The sequence below is a fragment of the Macaca nemestrina genome, chromosome 10, assembly GCF_043159975.1.
Source record: "Macaca nemestrina isolate mMacNem1 chromosome 10, mMacNem.hap1, whole genome shotgun sequence".
NCBI classification, from domain to species: Eukaryota; Metazoa; Chordata; class Mammalia; order Primates; family Cercopithecidae; genus Macaca; species Macaca nemestrina.
Window position 1 is genome coordinate 65,541,906 of NC_092134.1, and position 16,262 is coordinate 65,558,167.

Sequence of the window (16,262 nt, forward strand, 5' to 3'; positions counted from 1 at the left end):
TGATGAATAGTTAAGAATAGAAGTATCCCAGGAGAGCAAGGCTCTGCAGAGGGTAACTGTGCACTGGCATTGCAAATACGACCTGTCACGCATTGGTTTGGCAGGCACTTTCAGCCTCCATGACTGCCACGGAGCACAAATGCATTGTCATCGAGGGATAATATCAGTGTTATTGAACATTGTAGAAAATAATAGCCTCCCATTAGCAGGGAAATCCTTAGGCAATCGAAAATCATTTATCAACACACACATCAAAGCCAATATAAGACATTTATTTCCAAGGTGGGAACTGTTTATTCTGTGTCATTCTCCCCAGACAAAGCCCTTACTTGCCTAATACTTAATGACAAATGATGCAGCTGCTCTTCCTCTGTTAGACACATGTTCAAAACAGGAAGAGAGGAGCAGTTGCTACATATGCCATACATAATCCCTATCCCAATTGGCTCAGAGCACGCCTTTCTTTTTTATGTGTCATAGATGACGTGGGAAAGTCATTTTAAAAATGAATCCTTGCACTGTTATAAATAAGTTCAGTTGTCTCCAAAGGCCAAGTGTAGGTTTCATTAAAAAAAAAAAAAAAAAAAAAAACCCATCACCACTTTATATGTGTGTTAGTAAAAGGGATGGCATTTGAATATGATTGCTGAGAGATTTGGAATTCCAGAAAAGTGAGGCATTTCCGAGTAATACATGAATAAGAGGTAAAGAACCTACCAGCTCGTTACTGAATGCTCTTTAATAATACCACAATATGAAGATTCACATTCTCTATTTCCCATTGTCTGGATGACTTGGATAATTCAAATAAGAGCCACAGACTAGGAAACTAGTGAGGACTAAACAAGTTGTCATCGCCCTTCCCACGTGGGCCCTTGATATGCCCCTGGGTTCCAGGCAACGTTCTAATGGCTTTCTCACTGTGAATGAATATTTGTTGCTTGACATTATTTGTGGTTTTCCTAAGGTAGGGCACATTCATAAAAAAAAAAAAAAAAAAAAAAAAAAAAAAACCTGTAACTCATGTAACAGGCTTTTATTAAATCAGCCCCATTATGTTGTAGTTTCAACAACTGGTTTCGTATCTTGTGTGTCTGTGCTTCGGTTCCTGTGTTGGTTTGCTGGCCATTAGTTAATTCTTTGCGATTGGGATTCATTTTTGCCCTCCTGCTCATTTTAGAGATAGGTAAGCTCCACACCACTCCCAAACCCAAATCCTGATACACAACCTCCTGCTGAATCTCTTGACAGATTAGAGATTAGAACTTCCTTCTGTAGCCTAATATTTTGGGTCTCCTCTTACTTTCTATTCCAACCACATAGGGCATCCCAATCTCTGAGTCAGGCTTTCTCTATCTGACCCTCTCTACTATCTGCCAAGGCTGTTTCAGAGGCCATGATTTTAAGACACAAATGCCTCCTTTGTTTCGATTGTTCTCTCTTAACATTCTTTTAGCTTTAGCTATCACCTTACTCCTTCCAATATTCATTTGCTTGTTCAAAAACACTTATGGTTTCTATGTTGTACCAAGCACTGAAACTGGTAGAAAGAAAAAGAAGGCATAGTTCTTTCCTTAACAAGCTCACAGTCTAACATAATGCTATCTATAATAATACCTTACATTTAAGTAAGACTTTAAAATTCACAAAGAATTTTCACATCTATTTGTTAACTATTGTGCTTTAAGCTATAGATTAATTGATTTTCCATATTCAAGACCACAACTATTCCAAAGGAGTCATGAAACTAGCTTTCCCATGATGTAATTCAGATGCATACCGGAGAGAAACCTTATAAAAGTAATGAATGTGGGAAAGCCTTCAACCAGAATCATTGCCTTTTCCAGCATGCACGAATTCATACAGGAGAGAAATGCCATAAATGTTTTGTTGCCTAAGCAAACTGGTTTCTTGACCTGCATTAGTTGGTGAATTTTCTATTTAATGGGGTCTCAATTCAGGACCTTTTGAGGTTTTAATGCAGATTCAGCTCTTCTAAATTGAGAGAATGTGCAGTTTATGCTTTGAAATATGATTTATATAGGTGATTTAGCACAGTCACAGTTGTTTTTAGCCTCACAAATTCCAATGAGATTACATAATTTAATTTTTATTATGTTTTTGCACATTTTGGTGAAGGCTGACACTTTGGCGAATATTCACTCCCATCGGATGAGGCATAGCTGTGACACTGGAAAGTATGAAAACCCCTACGGCATTCTGCTGTCCATTTGGTCAACTGGGAAACACACTTTGGAGAATTTCAAGAAAAAGATGTCAGCGATATCAAGAGCCAAATCCAGAAAGGGGTCATGGTAATATCACTTTGTGGAGCTACATTTTTAAACTCAATACTCCAGGCTCTCTTTATTTACTTTTAGGTAATTTGCTACTAATTACACGGTAAGTTGCCTGGGTGCGGGTGTGCACCAGGTATACCACCTGGAGCTCAATAAATGGATGGAAAAAATGAAACAAGGAAACTGAGAGCAAAACAGCTACTGCGTCATGGCAATCAGGGGATACTCAGACCCCTCAAGACAACTTTAAAGATGATTCTTCAGCTAGCAAAACATAACTGGCTCCTGAATAGATACATGCATAAGAGCAACCTGTGTTGTCAGTCATAACCATAAATCATCTTATTATTCTGATACATACGTTAAAGTTCAAAATTTGGAAATCAACAAGTAAATTATTGCAGAATTCTATCTCTTGCTTTACAATTCTGTCTTAAAGGCTGGAGTTACAAAATGCTCATAAATAGCCTACATTGTAACTAATACCTTAAAAGAAGGTGCATTCTGGAAAATTATAAACTCTGCTGAAAGAATTAGAAACTCAGATATTGAAGGCTGACATTCACTGAAATTTCCATGTAAAAATGTTGTCTCAGTAAAAAGTGAAGCTGTTTCAAACCAATATGTTGAGTTGTAATAATAGCGGCAGAGTGCTGTGCCTAATTGCGTACAAAGATCCTCTGCCAGAATATATACCTGATTGCACACGGCATTTTCCTAGGCGCTATTTCCTTTTTCCTGATATCTTATTACAGTCTTAAGGGAAAAGGGGGAGTTAAAAAAACTAACACTTAGTGATTAGATTAGCTAATGTATCCTAGTTCTTGAACTTTGTTAAAATATGTTGTCTCCTTTAATCTCTCTAGAGATGTGTCATGTGACTACTATTATTCCCCTTTTATATATTATAGAGTTGGAGCTTAGTGAGTTTAAATAACTTGCATAAGTCCACACAGTTCACCACCAAAGTCCATGCCTCTGAACTTCTGCCACCTAGTATACTAGTGTTTTCTTTTTTTTTTTTTTGTATAAATATATTTTTTTAATTATTTATTTATTATTATTACACTTTAAGTTGTAGGGTACATGTGCACAACGTGCAGGTTTGTTACATATGTATACCTGTGCCATGTTGGTGTGCTGCACCCATCAACTCGTCATTCACATCAGGTATAACTCCCAATGCAATCCCTCCCCCCTCCCCCCTCCCCATGATAGGCCCCGGTGTGTGATGTTCCCCTTCCTGAGTCCAAGTGATCTCATTGTTCAGTTCCCACCTATGAGTGAGAACATGCGGTGTTTGGTTTTCTGTTCTTGTGATAGTTTGCTAAGAATGATGGTTTCCAGCTGCATCCATGTCCCTACAAAGGACACAAACTCATCCTTTTTGATGGCTGCATAGTATTCCATGGTGTATATGTGCCACATTTTCTTAATCCAATCTGTCACTGATGGACATTTGGGTTGATTCCAAGTCTTTGCTATTGTGAATAGTGCTACTCATCTGACAAAGGGCTAATATCCAGAACCTACAAAGAACTCAAACAAATTTACAAGAAAAAAAACAAACAACCCCATCAAAAAGTGGGCAAAGGATATGAACAGACATTTCTCAAAAGAAGACATTCATACAGCCAACAGACACATGAAAAAATGCTCATCATCACTGGCCATCAGAGAAATGCAAATCAAAACCACAATGAGATACCATCTCACACCAGTTAGAATGGCGATCATTAAAAAGTCAGGAAACAACAGGTGCTGGAGAGGATGTGGAGAAATAGGAACACTTTTACACTGTTGGTGGGATTGTAAACTAGTTCAACCATTATGGAAAACAGTATGGCGATTCCTCAAGGATCTAGAACTAGATGTACCATATGACCCAGCCATCCCATTACTGGGTATATACCCAAAGGATGATAAATTATGCTGCTATAAAGACACATGCACACGTATGTTTATTGCAGCACTATTCACAATATACTAGTGTTTTCAATGCGGAGACACTGACGTCAAGGTGGTAGACTAAATGAACACCTGCTACCCTCATGGAACTTACATTCTTTTGGAGAAGACAGACAATAAATGAGTGAACAAATAAATAAAATGGCTTAAACAGTGATGTGTGCCCTGAAGAAAATGAAACAGAGTAGTATTTAAAGGAACACTGCAGTGGGGGAAATATTAAACAGTAAAATCAAGAAGTGATAGCAAAAATGTTGAACTTCAATCTGAGAACTAAATAGGAGTGAGGCATTCAAAGAACAGAGGGAAAAAATTTTAGCTGAGGAACTAACCAGGCTACAGGCCATGACATGGAAAATAATTTCATTTGTTTTAAAACACAAAGATAAGTGCAAAAATTCTATTTTAAAAAACTCAGTAAGTTGAATTCAGCAGGACATTTAAAATAAATCAACATTAATTCTAGCAAAGATGCTCCAACATTATCCAATCTATGAAGGCAATTCAATGAATTAAATGAAGAAAACCAGGTAATTACACCAAGAAAGCTGAAAAAAAAAAAAAGAATTCAAACAAATATGAAACCATTTATAGGAGAGAGGAAAATAAAAGCCTTTTAAGAACTAGAAATATAAGAAAAATTCCTTGGTTTAATATAGGGTGACTATAGCAAACATCTTTAGAAACCATCATACTTATGGAGGAAATATTAGACTCGGTTTTATTTAAAACAGCAATATTAACTCTCATGATATTATTCAACATCATCCCAATGGCCCTCACCAACAAAATAGGGCAACAGAAATTAGGTTTAATTCATGGAAAGAAAAAGGGAGAACTGGCAGATGATATGATCATCTACCTTGAAAATCTAAGACAACTAACTTATATTCTATTACAGCTTTAAAAAGTTCATTAAATAGCCAGCATCCACAATCAATACACAAAAAAAATAGCTTTTCCATGTACCAGTGATAATCATTAGAATATATATTTTTAATACACCTGTTGGCCATTTGCATGTCTTCTTTTGAAAGATGTCTATTCGGGTCCTTTGCCCATTTTTAAATTGGGTTATTTGTTTTCTATTGAGTTGAGTTCTTTATATATTTTGGATATTAACCCCTTATTGGATTTATGGTTTGCAAATATAGTATATTTGCCCATGCTGTAGGTTGTCTCTTCACTCTCTTGATTGAGAAAATGTGGCATATACACACACAGTAGAATACTATTCAGCCTTAAAAAAGAGGAAAATCCTGTCATTAGTGACAACATGGGTGAAACTAGGGGACATTATGTTAAATGAAATAAGACAGGCACAGAAAGACAAATACCACATGATCTCATATGTGGGGTGTAAAAAAGTAAAACTCATAGAAAATAGTCAAATGGTGGTTTCCAAAGACTGGGGGCTGGGAGTTTGGGGAGATGTTGGACAAAGGACAAAACATTTCAGTTAGGCAGGAGGAATAAGTTTAAGAGATCTCTCAAAAAAAGAAATCTATTGTTCGTGATGATGACTACAATTAATAACAATATTAATGACTACAATTAATAACAATATGTATAATTGAAAATTACTAAGAAAGTAGATTCTAAGTGTTCTCACCACACACACACACACACAATAAGTATGTAAAATCATGTATATATTAGTTTGATTTAGCCATTCCACAATGTATACATATAACCAAACATCAAGTTGTACACTATAAATATATACAATTTTTACTTGTCAATTTAAAATTTGAAAGTAAAATAAATTTTTTTAAATGCATTAAAAAAAAAAAAAGAATTCCAATTCACAATGGCTACAGCAACCAAAAAGTAACCAAGTATACATTTAATGATAAATATACAGGACCTTTATAGAGGAAACTATAAAACTATACTGAAGAAAATTAAAAAAAAGTTTGAATAGATGGAGAAATAATTACAAATGTAGTGACTCAGTATTAGAAAAGTGAAAGTTTTTCCCAAATTTATCTTCAGATACAATGCATTTTCAATAAAAATTTCTCATAGAAGAGTATATATACAAAACAGCCAAGACAATTTTCAAATTATATTACAAAATATTGTAATAAAAACAATGTGATTTTAGCTTAATCATAGATAAAAAGACTGCAGAACAGACTAGAGGGTCCAGGTAGATGTACATATGAATATCAACTTGCATGATTTTAATACATAAGAACAATAGTTTCAACCAGTGAGGAAGAGATGAACAGCTCTGGAATGGTGGTGAGATAATGGATTATCCACTCACACACACAAATTCTTGATGGATTAAGGACCGGAGTGTGTGCATGAACATGTTTTTACATGAGTTATGCACATTTATCCTAAGAATTATTTGTGCATGTGCATAGAGATCTTGTACAAAGAGATCCATTTAATGATCATTTGAATCATAAAATATCAAACAATGTTCATTATGGCTAAAATTGTGAAACAAATTATGGCATATGTAAACACGGAATGCTATGCAATAAAAGGATGAAGAGCATTCATATGTAATCACATAAAAAAACTCATTGTTGAGTAAAATGCAGGTTATAAAACTGGTCGTATTTATATAAATCAATTTAAAGAAATATTCCACACAAAACTCTACTGATTATGTATGTCTGTGTGTATATATATATCTACACATAATTCTGTTTATATTTACATAGATATATACACATCTATACAAAACTGATTGTGTGTATATATATTCCATAGCTATTCATATATATGAATTTATATATATTTTACATATATATTTTTACATATATATGAAAAAATATATATATAAAAACAAGGGCTAATGTTATATATATATAAATGTTACACATATATGTATATATATTGACTACAGTGTTTTCCTCTGAGCAGACTGATCAGGATTTTCAGGCTACATGGCAGAAAATTACTTTATGCTTCAAGTATTACACAAATGTGCTATAATGCTATTACGTTTCCTAGGCAGAGTACTGAGAAGAGTGGATCTTACCTAGCTCAGAAGACTCTCTGGAAATTAAAGATCAAGATATTGAGGCCTAATGAATGAAATGAGTTATGGAACATTTTTATTACTTTGTTAAATATTTTGGACAGATAAATATAATGGGTAAGAAGGAAAAAGGAAAGCCTAATTATTTTATTCCTGTAAAAACCATAGATTGCTCTGCATAATCATTTACAATCCACTATCCTATTTTTATTAGGACATATAAATGTTATATGTATGTTATTCTAAAGCTAGTTTGAACACCAGCTTCTATGATCATAGGAGTGTACAGAGTGGTTATACAACAAATTCTCTTTTGTTCTTAACAGTGTCAACTAATGCTTTACCCAATGCCTATGGTCAGGACATACTTGTTGATTGATTGGAACAATGTCTTTAGGTTAACTTATAAAGTAGAAGTCTCAATGGTTATTTCCCCCGTTATATGATTATGAAAAAGCAGGAGCTTAACCCCGCCCTACTCTTCCATGAGATGCAGTTAAGTAATTCTACATCCTATAGAGTTCCCTTACTTGTTTAATATGGCTTGCATCACACCATGATAATAAACACAGTTAAGAACTTCTGAGGTCCTATTGCGTATTTCACACCTCAGTCGCTCAGTGGAGGTATTTCTCAGATCTTCCAGTTTAGGTTCATGGAAGCATCAAATGGATAAGGGACAAGAAAACTGTAGCTCCAACACTTCAGAAAAAGAAACTCCTAGAATTTGAAAACCACTGAAATTATACTCTGAAATATAAATGTCTTGAAGACTTAACTAAATTGAGAAGTGAACAAATATGGAAACATACCTAATCCTTCTCAAAAGACAGCCGGTTTTACCAACCTGCTTAGGATCCTGTAACAAGACGGCTATAAAAATTCAAGAAGTGCTTCCCAGTGATAAATGAAAAATAATCCTGCAGCTCGCATTCTGTGAATCGACTAGTTTGTTTTCTTGCAATAACACAAATGGAGACATTTGTTTATAAACAGATCTTCCTCCATTCTTACCTTCAAGCTACCTGATACCTAGGTTTATTTCCTCAGCGATTAATCAGGTCATTAGAACTCTAACGCAACCCTCCCCAAATTTCATATTAAAAAGATAGGACAACTTAATTTTTTCCATGTGTATTTTCTGCCTTACTCATTGGCTAGTCTGTTTTTCAGCACATATGTGTGAGGTTTTGTGGCTCTTTTGTTATATAGGAGCCTATAGGACACACTTGGGGTACAGCTTATAGTGCTGCTCATCTAGGCTTCTAGGAAGTTTTCTTGCTCTTTTTTAAATCCTCCTCCACAAAGCCTTTGTTTTCTAATATAATACATACAAGAAACCACTTGTGTAATTTCCACTTGAACTTTTAATAAGCATATAAAATAAAAAGGTCAGAAGAGAGCATTTGATTCACACTCCACCCCAAGCCTGTTCCTCTAGCGTCCCACATCTTAGCAGAGGGCCCCACCAGTCAAGGATTAAGGCCAGTATCCTAGGAGTCATCCTTGAACCCCTTCTCTTAAACCCCACATTGAGTTTCCAGAAAATCTTGTCATGAAAATACACCCATGATCTCACCCCTTCTCATCAACTCCACTGCCAGTCTGAGCCTCTGCTGTCTGTTACCTGGGCCACTGCCTGGCCTGCTACTGGTCTCCCTCTTCCTGCTTTTTGCCTCTTGGAATCTGTTTTCCAAACAACTGCTAGAGACATTCTTTAAAATATAAATCTGGCCAGGTGCAGTGACTCATGCCTGTAACTCCAGCACTTTGGGAGGCCAAGGTGGGTGAATCACTTGAGATCAGGGGTTTAAGACCAGCCTGGCCCAAATGGTAGGACCTCATCTCTACTAAAAACACAAAAAAAAGTTAGCTGGGTGTGGTGGTGTGTGCCTATAATTCCAGCAACTCAGGAGGGTGAGGCAGGAGAATCACTTGAACCTGGGAGGCAGAGGTTGCAATGAGCCGACATCACACCACTGCACTCCAGCCTGAGTGACAGAGCAATACTGTCTCAAGAAAAAAGTATATATTTACACACATATATAAGACATATTTATATAAATTTATATACATATATTTTATATAAATTTTATTTATATCTTATGTACATTATATATATACCGATTGCTTCCTTTCCCTCCTCAAATCCCTCCAATGGTTTTCCATCATACCTAGAACAAAATCCATAAGCCTCACTTCGGAAACCTAGACTTTATGATCTTGCTCCTGTCTCCTCTCTATCTTGATTTCTTCCTCTTATTTTTACTTATCTGTTCAGCTTTGGTGACACTGCCCTCCCGGATTTTCCTCAAACAGGAGTATAGCAGGCATGCTTCTGCCCCAGGGCCTTTACACTTGCCATTCCCTGCCTGAAATACTCTTCCCCCAGACACTCACATGGCTCGCATCCACATATTATTCAATGCCACCTTCTCCAAGAGAATGTTCCGGGACATCCTATCTAAAATGGGACAGCCTGACGTGATTGTTTTACCTACTATATCACTGCTTCTTAGCCCTTAGGTTATATACTGTCTATGATCTCTCTTCCTCCCTAGACCAGAAGCTCTTTGAAAGCAGGGACCTCATCTGTCTTATTTGCCATATTTCCAGTGCCTAGGATAGGGCCTGATACTTGGAAGCACTTAATAATATTACTTAAATGAATTATACAGTTTAAACGGGTATGATTATGGTATATAAATTATATTTCAATAAACTCCACTGCTTAGTATCTACCCAAAGGAACAGAAATTATTATATCAAAAATATACCTGTGCTTGTATGCTTATTACAGCATGATTCACACTGGCAAAGATATGGAATCAACCTAAGGGCCCATCAGTGGTTGACTGGATGGAGAAAATGTGTTACACATATACCGTGGAATACTACTCAGCCATAAAAAAGAATGAAATCTTTTCTTTTGCAGCAACGTGGATGGAACTGGAGGCCATTATCTTAAGTGAAATAACTCGGAAACAAAGTCAAATACTATTTGTTCTCACTTATAAGTGAGAGCTAAATAATGTGTACACATAGAGAGTGGGATAATAGACAGTGAAGACTTAGAAATGTGGGAGGGTGGAAGGGGACTGAGGGATGAGAAATCACGTGATGGGTACAATGTAGACTATTCAGGAGATGATCACCCTAAAAACCCAGACTACACCACTATGCAATATATTCATGTAACAAAACTACATTTGTATGCCCTAAATCTACTTAAAACTTACACCTCAATAAACCTTTAAAGGAACAGTCCCCTAATTTTAAAAATAGAGGGAAATAAATGAATTTAGTGAATGAAGGAATTAAAGCAATACTTAGTTTGATGTGACTAAAATAAATTTTTCAAAACTATTGATCTATAGAAAGTGTTTCTAGTTGTAATGTTTCATATCTGTTAAACATTCAATTTCAATGGTATGTTGGGAAGTTTGAGATATTATATTTAATAAACATTACATTTTTAGTGTTTTCTATGGACTGGGGCTGTACTAATTTGTACATAAATTATTTTGCTTACTCCCTGGAGCAGGTGCTATTATATCCTCATAACGAAGAACATGTGACTCAGAGAGTTTGTTTCTAGCCCAAGGTCACAGCTATTAAATCGTGGGGCTTGGATTTGAACCCAGGCAGATGCCAGCATTAATCCTTCTCAGTTTGTAGTAGGACAGGAAAAGGACAATGAGGTAGATGGCAATTTGCCATTTTTGTAAGTGCTAGAAGGCTCCCAGGATGTTGTTTAACTCATTTTGTCTCTTCTTGCATCTTTCATTCCCTCTACTCTAAGGGGTAGGACCCTATGCCAAGCCAGGTTCAAGATCACCCTTTTCCAACTGACTGCCTTCACAGTGACGTTCTACATTCTATGACTATGATAGGATCCCGGGACATCTTTGTCAAACCAGGCTTTCTTCATCTCTGCTACAGTATATGCTTTCTTTCCAGAGCCCTTTATATGTAAGAAGGCTTTGGACTCACCCCAAATAATCCAGTGTTGTCCTCACCTTTCTAAACTGAGCCATCCACATTACTGTTGAGCAGCCTAAATTCTTCTGGTCTATCTGGCTCCTGTCCAAATCCCTCCAGATGCCTTTCTCTAAGGCAGTCAGGTAAGTGGAAAACTATGTGTCCTAATTCAACGTGATGGTTTTCCCATTTACTGTCGCTCAAAATTGACACCTGTCCATGCACGTCTCATCATGAGTAATTCTCAACCCTGAAATGTCTTCCCACCAGATACCTCCACTGCACCCTCTTCCTCACTACCTTATGCCACATGTCTTGACTTTTTTATTTTATCATTCTCCATTTTCATCCACTCTGCCTTTGGCATTTACTTTGTAGTTTTCCCTCTTTATTTTCGACCTCTCACATCTGACGTTACCAATGTCCACACACATTTAGTTATACGTTCTCAGACATCACTGTGTTTTGTATTGAGACAAAATCAACTTTCAACCCCTTACAATATCTTGCATGTATTGAGCATATTATGAATTTAGTTTAACTAAATCTTCTGAGCAATACTGTGAAGTAGATATTGCCATCTGAATTTGAGAGAAAAGGAAACTGAGTCACAAAGCCTTGCCCTTTCCCCCATATGGCCCAGAAAGGTAAAAATGGAAATAAAGACCTGTTTTTCATTTGGCCACAGCAAAACACTTGTTACCTTCTTGCAGCAAAACATGGTGCTGTCCAAAACGGGAAAGTATGTGCTTTTACATTTAAATAAATTAACATTAAACAGTATTAAAATTCAGTCCCATTAGTTACAATTTAAGTGACCAATAATCACATGTAGAAAGTGGCTGCAGTATTGGACAGTGCAGATATGAGACATTTCCACCATCACAGAAAGTTCAATTGGATAATGCTAGCTAGATCGCTGTTGTCTTTTGATGCCGAGAGATAAGAATTTCCACTATCTTGGTTTTTATCTGCAGTTCCTTTAGGAAGGATCTCCCAGGAGATACAGAACCATGTCATCTTAGCAGACATGTAGTTCAGTGTTTCCCAACATGGAAAGATCACCAGAATTACAGATTCCTGACCCATTAATGCTGCAATGAATCAATAGTGCTTAGAGATAGAGTTCTAACTGCCGATCTGCTCATTGGGGCCCCCATTATCCTTAAAGAATCAGAAAAGGTTTGCCAACACCAGGGCATAGCAGATCATTCCCTTATTTTACAGTTGCAGAAATGGAAATGCAGAGACAAAAAGTAACTCTTCCAAAGTCACCTAGTTAGTGGCAGAGCTAAGAATAAAATACTAATTTCTAGATTCCTTGTTCAGTGTTCTCTTCTCTAAACCATGCTATTTTATTGAGCATATGTAACCTACCAAAGCCTATGCTGGATAAGAATTAGATTAGGAAGTTGGAGGATAGCCTTTTCCTTTCTCTGCTCAAGCCTTTCCTTCTGCAATCTTTAAAAATGGAAGAGCTGTTTTCTAGATGCCAAAAAGAAGCAGCTATATGAAGCTACCAAGATAGCTGGCCAATGAGGTTACAGAGCCTCGCCTTTATAATGGGGCTATGGCTTATACCTTACCTCACCCACTTAACTTGTTTCAGAATCTGTGTCTGCTGAGACACCTGCCCCATTGCCCTTCCTTCCTTTGCCACTGCAGGCAGGAGCTCTAAGCGAGTCAGTGTTGTGTAGCTGGGGAAGCCTCCACAACTTCTTGCCTACTAAGTCATAAAGCGACAGCTGGGTGTGAAAATATAACCCCCTGCCACTTTTCCAAACAGCGTGAGACTCAGCCTGAAGGGGCCCGAGTAAGTTCCTGGGCATGTTGTAATTCACAGCTGCTGCCTGGAATGACATTTTTCCTCCCTGAGGTTTCGGGTGGCAGAGGGTTGGGATCATTTTCCAGTGTTGCTTTTATTCCTTATGACCCTTCTGTCCATGCACTACTGGGCTTTTGTTCCCCCTAGTCTTAAATGTTTATGTGTGGCTGGATGTGAAGTTCAATGACTTTGGGGGCATAACATCCTGAAGTCACTTTTTAATTACTCTGAGAAGGAGAGCTGAGATTTCTCAAGCAGAAGGCAAAGCAAGAACCAAACTCCTGGGTTGACATTCTTTTGTGCTTGAAAACACCAGCTTGCTAAATTTGGTTGCTGTTTCCTTTTTTAGTGGGATAATATAAAAGTCTGAATGTCGCATGCAGAGAAATAGCATTAACCAAAGGCAATGCCTATTTGAATTTCTTTTCCTGGAGTCCACTCTCTGTTGCCACTTTGGATTTGATTTCTCACTTATAAAGAATAATTACAGGGTAAAATGGATTATAAATTTCCTTAACACAAAGCAGAATTGAATATTTATACCAAAAAATGCAACAGCTGCCTATGTTCATTTTTATCCTGAGAATCTGATGAACAGAAACAGGAATGGATATGTTTTAAGTAAACAGCCTATGTTCAGAAGGGACCTTGGTGCAGGGAATAAAATAGAGCCTTGGTCCAACTGAGCTCTATAATCAGCAAAGCCGCCACCATCTGTCAGGGTTGGTCTCCTCTCCCTTGGGCTCTGGCTCCCGGGGCCCAGCTGACAGACAGGCATCATTAGCTGGCTGGTGCACTAGGTCACCCCACTGAGACAGGTCCCCTTGTGTTTTTGGGGTGTTTTATTACCCCCTGCTCCCAATTTTGATCCTGAGAAAGGAAAATTGAATTTTAGTCTTAAGATTAAATGATGACAGTATGCAATCTGTCAACTTCTTGCTGGTAGCCAAGCAGGTTTGTTAAATTAAAAAAGAAAGGGAAAATATGATCCAGCCTCCTCTTCCTGCAGTCCTCCAGGATCAGAAGCAGGGGAACCCTGCCTGTGCACAGCCCATTGAAATGCAAACACCTCAAAGATGCTTCTTTTCTTTGCCCTGTGGATTAATGAGCAGGCATGGAGATGTCTGTTATTTGGGCTACAGTGCAGTAGAAACGAGAAACTGACACGAAAGGAGAAACAAAGGAAAAGCCTCAACGTGATGTGATGGTGAGTTGTGGCAGGGTCCACTCAGGAAACCACTTAGCAGCACAGAGAGAAAAAGCCACAGGCACACTCTGCCCTCAAGCCACTAAATTTTAAAATCAGTCATCTGTTTTAGCACTTCATTCAGTTGCACAGACTTCCTTTCACAGCTTTTTCACAGATTTCTCCCCCCTGCCCGCCCCCCCATTAACATGCCCAACATTGCGAGCGCTGCACGTCCTCCACTTTCTCTAGAGGCAGCTGTCAAATGCTATTCTCCTCCACTGAAGGATGCCCCCAGCCCTGGCTTCTTGACCCTTGCGCTGAATTCCCTTTCTTCTCTGTCTTATCTTGGTTTCCGAGGGCTTTCTCATGAGTGACGGTGACCTAGTTCCAGACCTCACTTTAGATAAGTTCTGGAGAGAAGTTTTTATTAGTCAAATCTCAATGTAATCAATATTCTCTTCTGAGATAACTCAATTAATTCTCTTAATAAGGGAATACAAGTTTTAGACAAGGATCAAATTACAAATTCAGCTGCATTTTAATTTAGAAGATGAGGGATGACTGTTTCAGCCCAAAGAAAAATGATGGAGAATCTTCTAGATTTCACTTACATAAATAATAGTTTCCAGTTTTGTCCTTTCTTCAGGAAACAGCTCCAAACTGTCGACACTGTGAATCATCCTGCAAAATGGGTGGATTTTAGTTTATAGATCTTAAAGCTTTTTAAACCATGGATGTATTTTAGAAATAGCGCCCAATTCTATGAGGACTCAGTCTTTTCTGCCAACTAGTCAAAGAGGAGCCCAGCAATGTTACAAAATGCAATGTAATGTTACAGTGCTGAAGGAAATCATGTAAAGATGCAGTCTGAGGCTTCTACAAACCTTGTCTCTGAAATCTCCATGCTCACATCCTTCTACACAGACTGGTTCAACTTCCTCTCTGTCGCCTCCCAATGTTTATTTCAGACCTGTAGCCATGCACTCAAATTTTCTAGTCTTGTCTCTACTCCTCTCCAGTGTAGCATATAACCTCATCTTCAACTTTTCTGAGATGCTAGAGGTTTTTAGACATTTACCCTCTTCAAAGCCCTGCTCAGACATGCAAATGCCTATGCACTTGTCTCCACCTCCTTTCCAGCCCTCAGTGGAAGAGGTGACGCTTTTCCTTCCCTCCTCTTGCCCCATCCTCACTGTCCTTCCTTAAGGACTGGGGCCTTCACTTATTTTCTCCCTCTGTTAACCATACTTTCTGCTAGCTCCCTCCTCTCGGTCAATAAATGTGTTCTATTCTTGCCTGTCTTCAATTTCCATCATCCTCCTGTGTCCACTCTAGTGATTCCTCTTCACTGAAAAAAAACAAAGGTTTACACTTGCTGTTTAAACTTTTATTTGGACTTCCTCAGTTCCCGTTCATTTTTCTTTTTTTCTTTCTTTCTATTTATTTATTTATTTTTTTTGAGACAGAGTCTTACAGACTGGAGTGCAGTGGCACAATCTCAGCTCGCTGCAACCTCCGCTTTCTGGGTTCAAGTAATTCTCCCTGCCTCAGCCTCCTAAGTAGCTGGGATTACAGGCTCCCATTGCAACTCTTGGCTATTTTTTGTATTTTTTTTAGTAGAGATGAGGTTTCGCCATGGTGGCCAGGCTGGTCTTGAACTCCTGACCTCAGGTGATCCACCCACCTCGGCCTCCCTTTTCAAACTCTCCATGTGGATTCCACCTTCCTGAGACCCTTGGGCAACGGTCGTCATTGACCTGGGAATTTCCAAATGGAAAGGATTTGGGGAGTAGGCGGTCATTGCTTTCCTTGATCCCGGCTGAACAGCTTTTGAAACTGCAGCACACTGAGATCAGTGTGGGTACAACTTGCTCTGCATATCAGTGTGCTAAATGCAGAGGCAGTTCAGCGTCCAAAGGCTAACTCAGACTTCCTTACCTATATCTCTTTAGGCAACTTACTATTGTTCAAGCTACAAATTATTATTGCCATGTTATT